The sequence below is a fragment of the Coturnix japonica genome, chromosome 1 (assembly GCF_001577835.2).
Source record: "Coturnix japonica isolate 7356 chromosome 1, Coturnix japonica 2.1, whole genome shotgun sequence".
Lineage (NCBI taxonomy): Eukaryota > Metazoa > Chordata > Aves > Galliformes > Phasianidae > Coturnix > Coturnix japonica.
The window spans coordinates 161,726,911-161,738,996 of record NC_029516.1 but is presented as its reverse complement, the minus strand read 5'-3'; the positions used below and the strand labels follow the sequence as shown (position 1 = coordinate 161,738,996).

Sequence of the window (12,086 nt, the reverse complement as noted above, 5' to 3'; positions counted from 1 at the left end):
GGTTCTACCACTGTATGAAAATTTCTGTAACCTTAGAAACAATTGAGGATGCTGCTGCAGATGCTTGATGGACAATCCAAAAGGAGATATCCTGTTTATCCAAAGATGGCATTGCAACATGAGTAGGCAGGATAACACCGATTGGGGAATAGTTTTCTCTAGTCATGGATAAACTTACTAGTTGCCCACAATAGTTAGGATGACTAAACAGCCTTTTCTTAGCCTGCATCACCTTCTACTCTTGGTGTGGTCGACTTGTGTGGTAATAAGATGCTCTTTGTGTCTGTGCCAGGATGCCATAAGGGAATACGAGGTATGGGAGAGGCGTGAGCTAAGAGAAAAGGTGGAGAGCGGGGCTTATTTCAGGACACATCAAGAATCTAGCAGGTAAAAGCCTGCATAGATAAAGAAAAGGGGGGAATTGAAGAGTGAGCAAAGCCTCAAAATGGTGCGGTAAGGTAACACCGTGCTATAGAAAGGGAAAGGGGAACTTCCGAAACCAAGACAAGGGTAACTGTACATTTAAAAGTGTAGGGAAAGGGGGAATTGCAGACACTTAGTCAAAATAAAGCCAGAGAAGAGGGCATAAAGATAAGAAGAAACTGTCCGGGAGACCTCTGACAAGAAGGATTAGATCCCCCCCGGGCAAGATGAGCCGACATGGGAGAACAATAACAGCAGATAACACCAAGAAGAAAACAGAAGAAGAATTTCACCCCAAAACAACGGCAAGGGTCGCGGGGAATGGGTCAGGGGGAATGAGGGAATGGGTTGCGGGGAACGGGCCATAGGGAATGTAATTGAATATGTAATCAACTGAGGAGGATGACTAATTACTATTGATTATGTATTAGCTTAACCTATATCTGTAACACACTTTTCTCCTTACGGTGTGCAAGTTTGGAGGAGCTATCCCCCTTGCACCCGGCGCTGCGCAACACTAAAATAAACACACCAGCTTTATAACCCATCTCTGGATTATAGAGTTTGATTCCGCAAGTCAGATATATATATACACATATATAGTTATCACTGCATTTTGTTTCCATTTTCCTTTTCTTTCAGTAAGTAGTTTTTATCTCAACCCACAAGTTCTATTTTGTTTCCAGTTCTCTCCCTCATCCCACATGTGGGGAGTGAGCCAAGCCCTGTGTGGTACTGAGCTGCTGTTGTGTTACACAACAACAGTCCAAGGCATGAATAAAGCCATCACAGGCTCAGGTATATCTTCACCAAATGAAGTCACTGCAGTGGACATAAGGATGAATGTAAACAGGTAACTAAGCTATCAACACATAATTACACATTTCTCTGCACCATAGGGAAATCGTTTTTCTCATAAATGTAACTTAAGCAGATGGCAAAGGCCATAATTGATTTACCTATACCTGCAAAGAACTGTTCACTGTCATGAGCCAATGCTTTCTAAGCATTTCAGATGCATTACCCTTCACATTATGAAAAACTTCAAAATCAGCATCTAAAAGCTGTTCTGTTTGTATCATAGGCAACAATATAAGCCTCTTTTCTAATAAAGGCTGAAAAACAGTTCCTATTGACAGATCTTACTTTTCATTGTTTTTAACACTGTTATATTTGAACCAAACTCTAGGATAAAGCAAATCACACCCAATAAAGTAGAAAAAAACAGTTGTTACATTGATGATTTCTGATGCTTTTTTGCATAAGAGGATTGATTTGAAATGTGGGATCTGTACTGAGCATGTGGTTTTGCCATTCTATGTCAACTCATTCAAGTTTACATATGCAGAGACCCTCTAAGAATGTGTTTAGAAAGCTGGTAGAAACTTTAAGCAAATATCTGCGCTCTTATCTCTACAATGCAGGACTAACCTGGTCTTTTCCTTCAGTTGCAGCTGTGTAGTACTAGGGAGGCATTACTGGGAAATAGCTTACCTATCTATCTTTCCGGACAAAAGAGGCAAAATAATGACAGAATCTGTTGGGGATGTTTGGTAGCATACAGAGAAGATAACATCTACTTCTCTCCAAGCAGGTATTTATAGACACAATTTTATTTCACTTGGGGGCCCTACTTATTTTGCTCAGTAGCAAGTTATTGTTCTTGCAATATGCAAATATTACTTGTATATTTGGTGGTTAATCAGGCAGAACTCTAGCTTTCAATTTTCTGTCACATCACAGACAAAAGCACTCTGAACTGGAGTCACTTATTGAAAATCTTTACAGGAAAAAGAATTCTAGACTTAATAGCAAAGAATAGCAAAAATGAAGAACTGTTTCCAAAGGCACAGTAAGGATCTATGGTAATTTCAAGCTTTCAACTTTGGTTTTCAAGGAATGTGGGTTAATACATTTTATTTACAGTACAGATCTATTTGAAAATACCAAGTCATAAAAAATATTTGAGAATTTTAACAATAACACTATTCTTGGAAGAGATCTTCCCTGTTAGGTAGGCAATGTGCCCTCTGTACTAAATTCTCAGCCCTAAAATACAGAAATAATACAAAATATAAGGCTTACATTGATTGTAAAAGTAACGCTTATGATGTGAAATAGAAAGTCACTTTTTCCAACTGATAAGCAATAGCAACTAGCAGTGAAAAACTCCAGAAGCAATCTTGCCAGTATCCATACAGTGACTGTTCTGCTAACTGGACAATAATTTAATCATTCATTTCTAGGACACATCATCTGTGTATTACTTTTAATACTTTATCTACTGTATTAAGAGGTTCAACAAACACACATCCAAAAAGAACAAGGAAAAAACAGAATTTTAACTGGAAATTTAAATGTGCTGAACTTATACAAAGCTCTTATGCAAGCATCAACTGGAACAATGATTTTTAGCATCACAATACATCTTCAATACATCTTCAATAGAAGTCAAGCAAGAAAGATGAATAAGTAAAGATAAAGAAAGAACGAATCATTTGAAAAGAATGAGTGAAAAGGAAATAATGGATATATATAAAAATTGGTATAAGTACAGGAAAAATCAGCTTCCATGAGAGAAAGCAAAGTAGCTACAGTACACTGGTATTTCATAGAACAGTCAAGGCTGGATCTTTTGCAATTGTAATAACTGTAATAAAGACTTAATAACACTTTGAAAGTTAAGAGCATGGACATCTTCTGTAGTGTACCTCTTGTGTCAGAGGTGCCAAGCAATGCAGGCAGTTAACAAACCAGTTTCTGCAGAGGTGAGCAGCAGAAACTGACCAAGAACTGAAAATTTGTGCATACTGAAGTTTAATGAAGACTCTTTTAAAGTAAAAAAGGCAGCGAAAACGCTTTGTAAAACAGCCTTACTGTGAAAGAAGCTTGGATAGGATGCTATGATGCCACCTTTTCTTCTGAAGGTACAGATGACAGAGGGCAATGCAAGGCACACAGAAAGATATTTATCAGTGTCACCATAGGAACCATTTTGCAGAACTGTGTAGGAGCAAAAAGCCTGACTGATGGATGCATTTGGTTTAAAAAAGAAAAGGGGGAAAAAAAAAAACAACAATAAACAATAAGCCTGAAATATAAATCAGCTACAATGTACTTGGATTGGAAGACAGCACCACATGGGACCTGATGCATGGGCAAATCAAGATAAGAGCAAAATCATAGTTCAATTCACTGTAAAGACATTGCAGATGCACAGTGAAATATGCAATCACCACAGAAGGAAATGTTAAAGCAATCCAGAAGAGTATAAAATGAGAAAAAATACATCTCTTCCACACACAGTGAAACAAACTGGCAATGGCAGCAAACTGTTTCCTTGGAGACATCAAAACAAAAGTTACGCGACTTTCAGTCAGCAGTGTTTTACAGTAGCACAGTAAGAGCTTCACAAAATGCTTCATCTGAGGGTTAAGTGCATTTTCTGTTAGCAGAGTAATTTCTCCAAAATGAACAGAATCGTACTGTTACAAAATCAATAGAAAAACAAAGATTTCTTCTGCAGATTGCAAATATGGAATTTGTATTATTTACAAATACTTCATTGTTATTTGTTTTTTTAAATGGATCTATTCCAAGCCTTAAATTTTCTAGCTTTTGTGGACTCAAATCCAAACTGAGATTTTCAGCCTGTATGTAATGGGAAACATTTCTTTGGTTCTGAGCTACTCTGAATCTCATATACATCAATGACAGAGCAACAATTTTAAGCCAATAATTTTTAATTAAAAAATATAATAATAATATTAATAATATCTATGTATGGAATTATGGTTTTTATACAAGGGTAGCATCCAAAGAAGCAATAAAATTAGTCACAAACTTCAAGCAAATAATCTAGAATGTTAAACTCACAGATTGAATTTCAGTTTCTGTATATATCACCTCAAAGCTATGAGATTTCCACAGACTTTCATGTTAAAGTAACAGTAAAGTAATAGTAAAGACTAAATGAGTCTTTGATTAAACAGAAGAGGAGAAAAAGCAGCATTACTGGTCTCATTTCTCATCTAACAATATATTATATCAACGAAATCTTTCTCTGCCTAGCTCATGGCCATTCATATTTCATATCTCACAAGAGATTTCCCTAACCATCTGGATCTAGATTACTGTGGGTTAGGAGTAGGTACCCTCTGCAGTACAATAAAAGCACACAAGTTAACAACAAATGCATTTAAACAGGAAACTAGAAAATATCTCCAATCATCAAGGGACTGAAGTTTTGGGAAAGTCCTGCAAACAGGAGAATGAGTGGTAAAATAAAATCTAATTGATTTTAAATGGCAATTGACGATTTCATGAAAAAGTTGTCTGCAGGCCCAGGAAACTGGATTTCTAGGCCCTAAAATACTCACTGTTACTGGAATTATAATGAAAAACAATCAACATAAAATGAAAAAAAAAACCATATTTTTTGGAAGTTGGGAGTACTGAAGGAACAGAATTATTACAGAGGATCAAAAAGGAAAACCAGAACACCTTACAGCATTGGAGAATGAGTAAATTACAGGCTGGTGTAATAAGACTTCATAAAAGCACAAAAATAGCTGAATATAGCCAAAAGGATGAATAAATGAACTTTAGATAGTACTAATGTCATTTAGATGTGTTACTTAGTCACCTCATAGCAACCAATTTGCTCGTTCCAAATTACAGCTTTGTTAAGTACAAATGGGACTAATGTCCATTTTACTAGATGTAAAAAGCAGCTAATATCTTCAGTGTGTACCAGTCTCTAATCTACTGCAGAGAAAATCTAAAACAAAATTCCAGATATTTCAAATATTCAAATATTCCAGATATAAACATTAAGTACAATTTAGTTCATAAAGATCTCAGTGGAAAGGGTTCTAAGTGTTTCACAGCCTGGAAAGAACAGAGGTAAAACACCTGCTACATCAACTGAGATTACTAAGAGCATGGAAGTATAATGAAAATTCAAAGCAATGAGCATGAATAATGAATGTATTTTTGAAATGTGGCCAGGCCATGGATCTCCTGAGAGGAGGGTATAACAATCATAAATACTCTTTTGAAAACAGATTCAAATGCAGGTGCAAGCGTGGTAAAATGAAATCTGAATGTGTGCCTTCAGCAGAGCAGCACCATCCTCATGGGTATTCCCAGTGAGAAGAGTTTCACTAAGCACCCCAGCATGCCACTTCCTCATACCAGCAGTCAAGGACAGCTTGCACTGCTAATGTTTATGAATTTTTGGCATGAGGGGCCAATTTAATGGGCTTATTTAACCTGGAGAGGAGGTAGATTTCTAGTACTTAAAGAGAGCTTATGAAAAGGAGGGAGACTGAATTTTTACATGCGTAGATAGTGATAAGACAAAAGGAAATTGTTTCAAACTACAAGAAAGGAGTTTTAGGCTAGATGTCAGGGGGAAATTCTTTACTTGGAGGGTGGTGACCAGAGAACCTGTGGGTGCCCCATCCTTGGAGGTGTTCAAGGCCAGGCTGGATAGGGCAGCCTTGATTTAGTGCCGTATTTAGTGGCTGTCAACTCTGCCCATGGCAGAGGGGTTGGAACTGGATGATCATTGAGATCCCTTCTAAGCCAAGCCATTCTGTGATTCTATGATTCTATGACACCTTCCTTGATTCTGTTGTTTTATCCATTAAGTTCATCATTTTTGATGCTTTAGCATGCCTAGGAAATAAATTAATCGGACTGGAATTTTGTTGTGCTATATAAACAGAAAAAAAAGATTATGCTTCCTCAAAAAAAAAGTAAATTCCATATTACATTTTCCTCTCTGTTGAATATGAAGCTCATGATTTTATATTAAATTCTACTTGTTCCTTTACACTCTGTCTGAAATCGGTCATGCTCCATACCATCATTAATTGTGATTCAAAAATATGATTTATTTCATTAAATCAAGTTGAACAAGGAATTAAAGGAGATAATTCAGTTCCAGCACTTCAGACTTATCCTGGAAAGAACTATGAGCAGAGCTTGTTTTTATTCTAAGACTCAATTTCACTGTATTAATACACCTGAGGAGAGCTATCTGAGGAGGAAATGATAGGGGCAGTCTCAGTAGGGCCTTGCCCATACATTCTGCAAAATAACTGGAATTAGCTCACACTCTCTGCATTCCCAGTGTAAAGTGGAAGCTGAGCTACTTTAATGCATGAGCAAAAAAGTTATTTGTATCCTCACTTACTTTATCTCTTTCAAAATTCATGTTGTAAGATAATTCCAAGACAGAAAAAAACACGGGTTAAGATAATAGTTTATAACTTACATATATGATAAATCTCGGCTGGGTAAATCTAGATTAAGAACTGAAATCTAAGTTAAGAACAGAATCGTCAATAGTTAGCCGGACATACAGTCGCTTCGAGCTCCTCCTGCTTGTTGTCCATACTACGTGCATTGGTGTACATGCACTTTAGCTGAGTCATCTGCCTCACCAACAGCTCAAGCACTGTTCCCCTAGGCTCATCTCTTGTAAGCCCTGTTTCATTCCCTTCCCCTGTAGTAGGTAGTTTAAAGCTCTTTCGATAAGCCCCACTAACTCCTGAGCTAGGATTTGTTGCACTCTTTGAGACAGGTGGGTTCCATGGAAGGACAGCAGGCCAGGAGCCGAGTAAAGTGTCCCAGGATCAAAGAACCCAAAGTTTCTGGTTTGACACCATCCTCTGAGCCATTTATTCATTGCTTGTACTTTCCAGGCCAACTCCATGTCCCTCGTTTACCCTGAAGGTACAGAACAAATAATCACTTGAGCTCCCGCTCCTTCAAGTAAACACCCTAGACCCCTGAAGTCTCTTTTCATAGTTCTCAGGCTTCCCTGAGCAATTTTATCACTTCCTGCCTGGCTATTACTAGTTCCACACATTACTAGTTCCACACAGTAGGACAAATATTCATGCAAGAACACAGCATAGCACATTGCTGTGATGATCATGATTTCATATGGTATTCTGCTTTTAAAAGCTTGCCTTTGCAGAGAAACCTACATATGAAAAATATAGAGACTATTTCTCCTCTAGATTTTGAAAATGTTAGGTATGTTGTTATTATATATTCATTTTCTATTGTTTTTTCTTCTGACAGATTCTACTCTAAAGAATGACTTTGTATAGCAGCCACTTTTATTAAATGTATTCAGTCATTGCCATGCCTGTCTCTGGCATTCGTTGTGTACCACTGTTTTACAAATGTGCTTCTTTGTTCTCACAGTATCTTACAACATTTTCAGTGTTGGATTTTGTTTGTTTGTTTGTTTGTTTTCACGTACTTGTTTGTCATTGAGTTCAAAGATAATTTTTAAAAATATATATAAATCTCACTGTGTTTAATATGTTAAAGTTTTCTGAGATATTTTAAAGAGTTTTTACTTGGAAGACTCTCTACTGTCCCAGCAACAGATTCAGTTCAAGGTCTTTGCTGACTGGATGTGAGAACAGATTTCAGATGTTTCGGACTGTGAAAAAGAAATCAGCACTGCTGGTTTGGCCTTATGTCAACACATAGCATAGCTTATCATGTGACGATGTATTTAGCCAACAATTTCATACCAAAACAAAGCAAACATTTTGTTCTTTTTGGATTTCTGATATGGACAAACATCAACTTGCTCAAACTCCATATTTATCACTACAGCTTATCTTCTCTGTGAAAGACTTCATTCATATACAAATAATACTTGTAGGATAACATCATAACTGAACAAACACAAAATGTTAAATGGTATAACCTTAGCCATCAAATTTTATGGAAAAAATTTGTCCTTTAATACAATTTTGTCCGATGTTTTTTTTTTTTCCTTCCTGCTTCTTGCATCAATTATTTCTAATGAGAAGAACTTCTAAGATACATGGCACAACAAGGCAACTTAAGTCAGACCTGTAATATGGGCATAAGGAAGTAAAAAAGAGAAACATTTCTCCTTCAGAAGCCTCAGCTTTCTTACTTGTGGTGCGCTATCAGGTGACTGTTGGCCATGCAGACTGAACCCAGGTGCTGAGCATCACAAAATTCTTTAAAGCTAAAAAATGTATATGTACCAGTCAAGAGACTTGTGTTTAAAAAAAAAAAAAAAAAAAAGGAGAAGGAGAAGAAAACATTTCAAATTTCTAATTAAACCTACCTTGTAAAAATATCATAGAAATCTGCCAGTTAGTACTGATATCAATACAAATTGACCTCATCTGGTAACTAATGATGAAATTTCAAATACACTTCCAGACTTTTGTGTACCTCAAATGGCTTATCAGGTTCTAAATATATCAGAACTAAATAATATTTTATTTAGCAACATAATGTAGCAAAGAAGTTTTTTCATGATACTGACAGGCAGACACTTCAAAAGTAAAACTGTATAAATGTCTCAGCAGGACACAGGTATGCTACACATCCTTGCAATGCGTACTCATAACATCTACATTCATTTTTAGTTTATCAGTGCAGTTCCTAATATAAGCATGTTTAATAGTTATTTAGGTGATCTCAGAGTCCTGTGTACATTTTGTTCATGTATTACCAGAACATCTGCAGGAAGCACACTTTGCTGTCGCATACACATAGACTACTTAAATGGCGCAGTATAAAAAAGGATTGCAGATATTGTTCTTTCTTCCAAAAGTAAGAATAACCATATCCCATATTTTACATCCACCAAAATTATAATTTTAAAACATTATCATAGGGTAGTGGAATCATTAAGGTTGGAAAAGACCTCTAAGATCATCTAGTCTCTCCTCCTACCTGTGTTTGCATAGTTAATAAATTCTTCTATCAGAAAAAGAAAAAAGTAAAAACATTCTATATTTCAAAAAATCAACAATGGTATGACCTCACTGCTGTGTTCTTATTTACTTAGCAGAAAACTGTAAAGTAGTAAATGCAAACCTTTCAGTGATAAACTATGAGGAAAATCAAGCAGTTTGATACTTTAAAGGTAAGTACAAAGGTACACCAACAGCATTACACTGCGAGAGTAAAAATATATTTCTTCACCTCTTCTTGGACTTCTGTGCAGATAAGAAAGAAAGGCAACCGAATAACTGCCCTTAATCTCTTAAAAAATTCACAATAACAAAAAATCCGACTTTCTGAATTACACTTTGACTTTCTTCTTTACAGTACTGCTCTTCTTTGGTTCCAGAAGTTGGGTATGTAAAGAAATGCATTTTTGTCTGTAATCATTTCACTGAATACCTCAGTAACAGTCCTGTCTTCTTTGAAGTCATTTGCACAAATCCTGTTGCATTTGAGTGGAGAGAGGACTTTGCTAACTATGATCAACAGTAGTTAACTCTTTGGACATCAAATTTTTGTGCATGTGCTGTCAATACAATATTTTAATAGGCTGTTTCAGCCTCCTTATCGTCTATGTAGGAACTCACTTGTTCCCTTATTATATCATCTTAGCTTTACCCAAGTCCCACTGTTTCAGAAAAATAATTTATAACAAACATGTTCACAGTAAATGGGTCCCATTAAGTAGGACACTCAGAAACACTTCTCAGGTTGTTTCTGATTCCAGTTTAAAACAATCCTCCCCCTCCTGCTCCTCAAGGAGAAGTTATTTTAAATCTGGATCATTATCTTGAGCAAGAACAGTTACCTTATTAGGCTCTTCTCACAGATCTGCAGTAGCAGATTGACAAATATCCTTTGTTGATACATTCTTCAAAGTGAATAAACATACAAATGAAACATATTTCTCATTCTTTCTCATTCCCTTCTGCTACAGGAAAGACAGGTTTTCTGGAAGTCCTTCATAATCCACTGCAGGATATCAGCCCAGCTCAGCAGAATGCCTTATTTCTGTTTATTTTCTCTAACAAGTAGGAAAGCATCAGGCAGCCTTTAGGTGGATTACTCCCTACAAATATAAATGCTTGTAGAATTTCATGGGGAAAGATCTGTTAAGCTTAAAACTCCCAAGGCATTTTTTTTATGATTCACACAGGACATCTTTCAAAGAAGCAAATATATATGCTTTTTAATACATGCAGAAATGGGGAAGCATCACTTTTTTAATTCCATAGTAAATTATCAAATGCTGATCATCCTAATCATCTGTACAATTTTCAGCTCAGTGGCTGCAATTAACACATAAAGGAATCCTAAAAATGTTAATAGTATTCCAGCTTCTTACAAAATGGTATCTGTTTTTCCTCTGCAGGTAATCTGTCCGCTTCCCCAGTCATGTGCAAAAGCTCCATTTCATCAGCAACCATTAATGTTTGCGGTAATAATACACCGCAGAAAGCAATTAGCAGAGAAAAGCATGAGGCTGCTTCTAATCTGGTAGCTATCTCCTTCTGACATGAGTTGGAATGTTGCACAGTCAGGAAAATTGTCACACTCAATTCTTCTTTCAGAAAGGGCTGAGTGCAAGCATCCAGCAATGACCTGGAGACTGTGCAATCATACAATGGCTTAAGCTGGAGAGGACCTTAAAGACCACCAACTCCAACTCCCAGCAGTGGGCAGGGCTGCCACCCACCAGATCAAGCAGTCCAGGTCCCCATCCAACCTGGCCTTGAATGCCTCCAAGGATGGGGCATTCACAGCTTCTCTTGGCAAAGAACCATAGGAGAGTGGTGTTCAAGCAGGACTACACTGTCCAAGAAAGCCTTGTGCACTGAAGGGAGAGGATTCCCCCTCTCCAGACTGCTGGTGAAACACAGATAAGCTGAAAGTGAGTACAAAGGGATTAGAAGGTAGTCAAAATAAAGATAGAACATGTCCCAGAACATTTTGGTCAAAAACAATTAGTATGTATAAGTGTCATCAAAAAGAAAGTTCTTGTCCTGAGAAATTTTGTGCCTGTATTGCTTGTATTCCTAACGCTGAAGAGGACCTACGCCTTCCAGGCTTCTTCCCTATAGATGTAAATGCTGGGAGGCAGTGAGGTGGCTCAGGCATCAACTTTGTGTGTTTCTCTCATGGACAGGCAGAAGATACTAGAAAAGCAAGGGCTGTGGCATTTATGAAAACAAGATAACAAGAACAGAGCAAGCTGTATGACAGAAACTGAATCACAAATGACTGTGTTATAGACAGAATTGTACCAAATTAAGCTTAAACCACAAAATGAACATATATATATATATCTGTGCTCAACCATGACATATGCTTCTATTTTTTCCTACAGAGGAACAGAGTCTCTGTCTGCTTAGAATCTGAGCAATCTGATACAGAGACCACATCATCCTACATATCTACCTACAGGCATGATCCACAGCACTTTTTGCGCAATGCTTAAGAATGGCAAACAGAAAATATATGTAGGGGCACTTATCTGAAAGACTGAGCCTCTCCCAGATAGCATCATATCCACTTGCATACTCTTGAAGGACCTCATCTTTAGACCAACATTTCAAACTGAAAGCATTTAGATAATGTTGCCAGCACACAGATTGACCAAAACTCATCAATGAAATCCCAAAGAACTTCACAAATGCTTTAACAGTGCACCACCACTGAATTTTGTGATAGAGAAAAGTAGCCCCTTCTTGAATCCAAAACAGTATACAAACCCACCATCAACATTTTATGTTCTGTAAACACTTTGTAATGAGAAGATAGTACTAAGGAGCCTAATGGACTTCTCTAGATCTACATGAGAACCAACACTGAACAGCTGCATCACCAACAGTGAGGTG

General features: G+C 37.0%; 1 protein-coding gene and 1 long non-coding RNA gene across 2 annotated transcripts in view; one reads left to right on the top strand and one right to left on the bottom strand.

The window, feature by feature from the left end:
* GUCY1A2 (guanylate cyclase 1 soluble subunit alpha 2) overlaps positions 1-12,086 on the bottom strand; it is a 155,857-nt gene that overhangs the window by 107,564 nt on the left and 36,207 nt on the right. The window lies entirely within an intron of this gene.
* On the top strand, positions 1,087-4,194 carry LOC107308363. The gene is made up of 2 exons (XR_001552773.1): positions 1,087-1,276; positions 1,872-4,194. It is a non-coding gene; the product is annotated as an uncharacterized LOC107308363 (long non-coding RNA).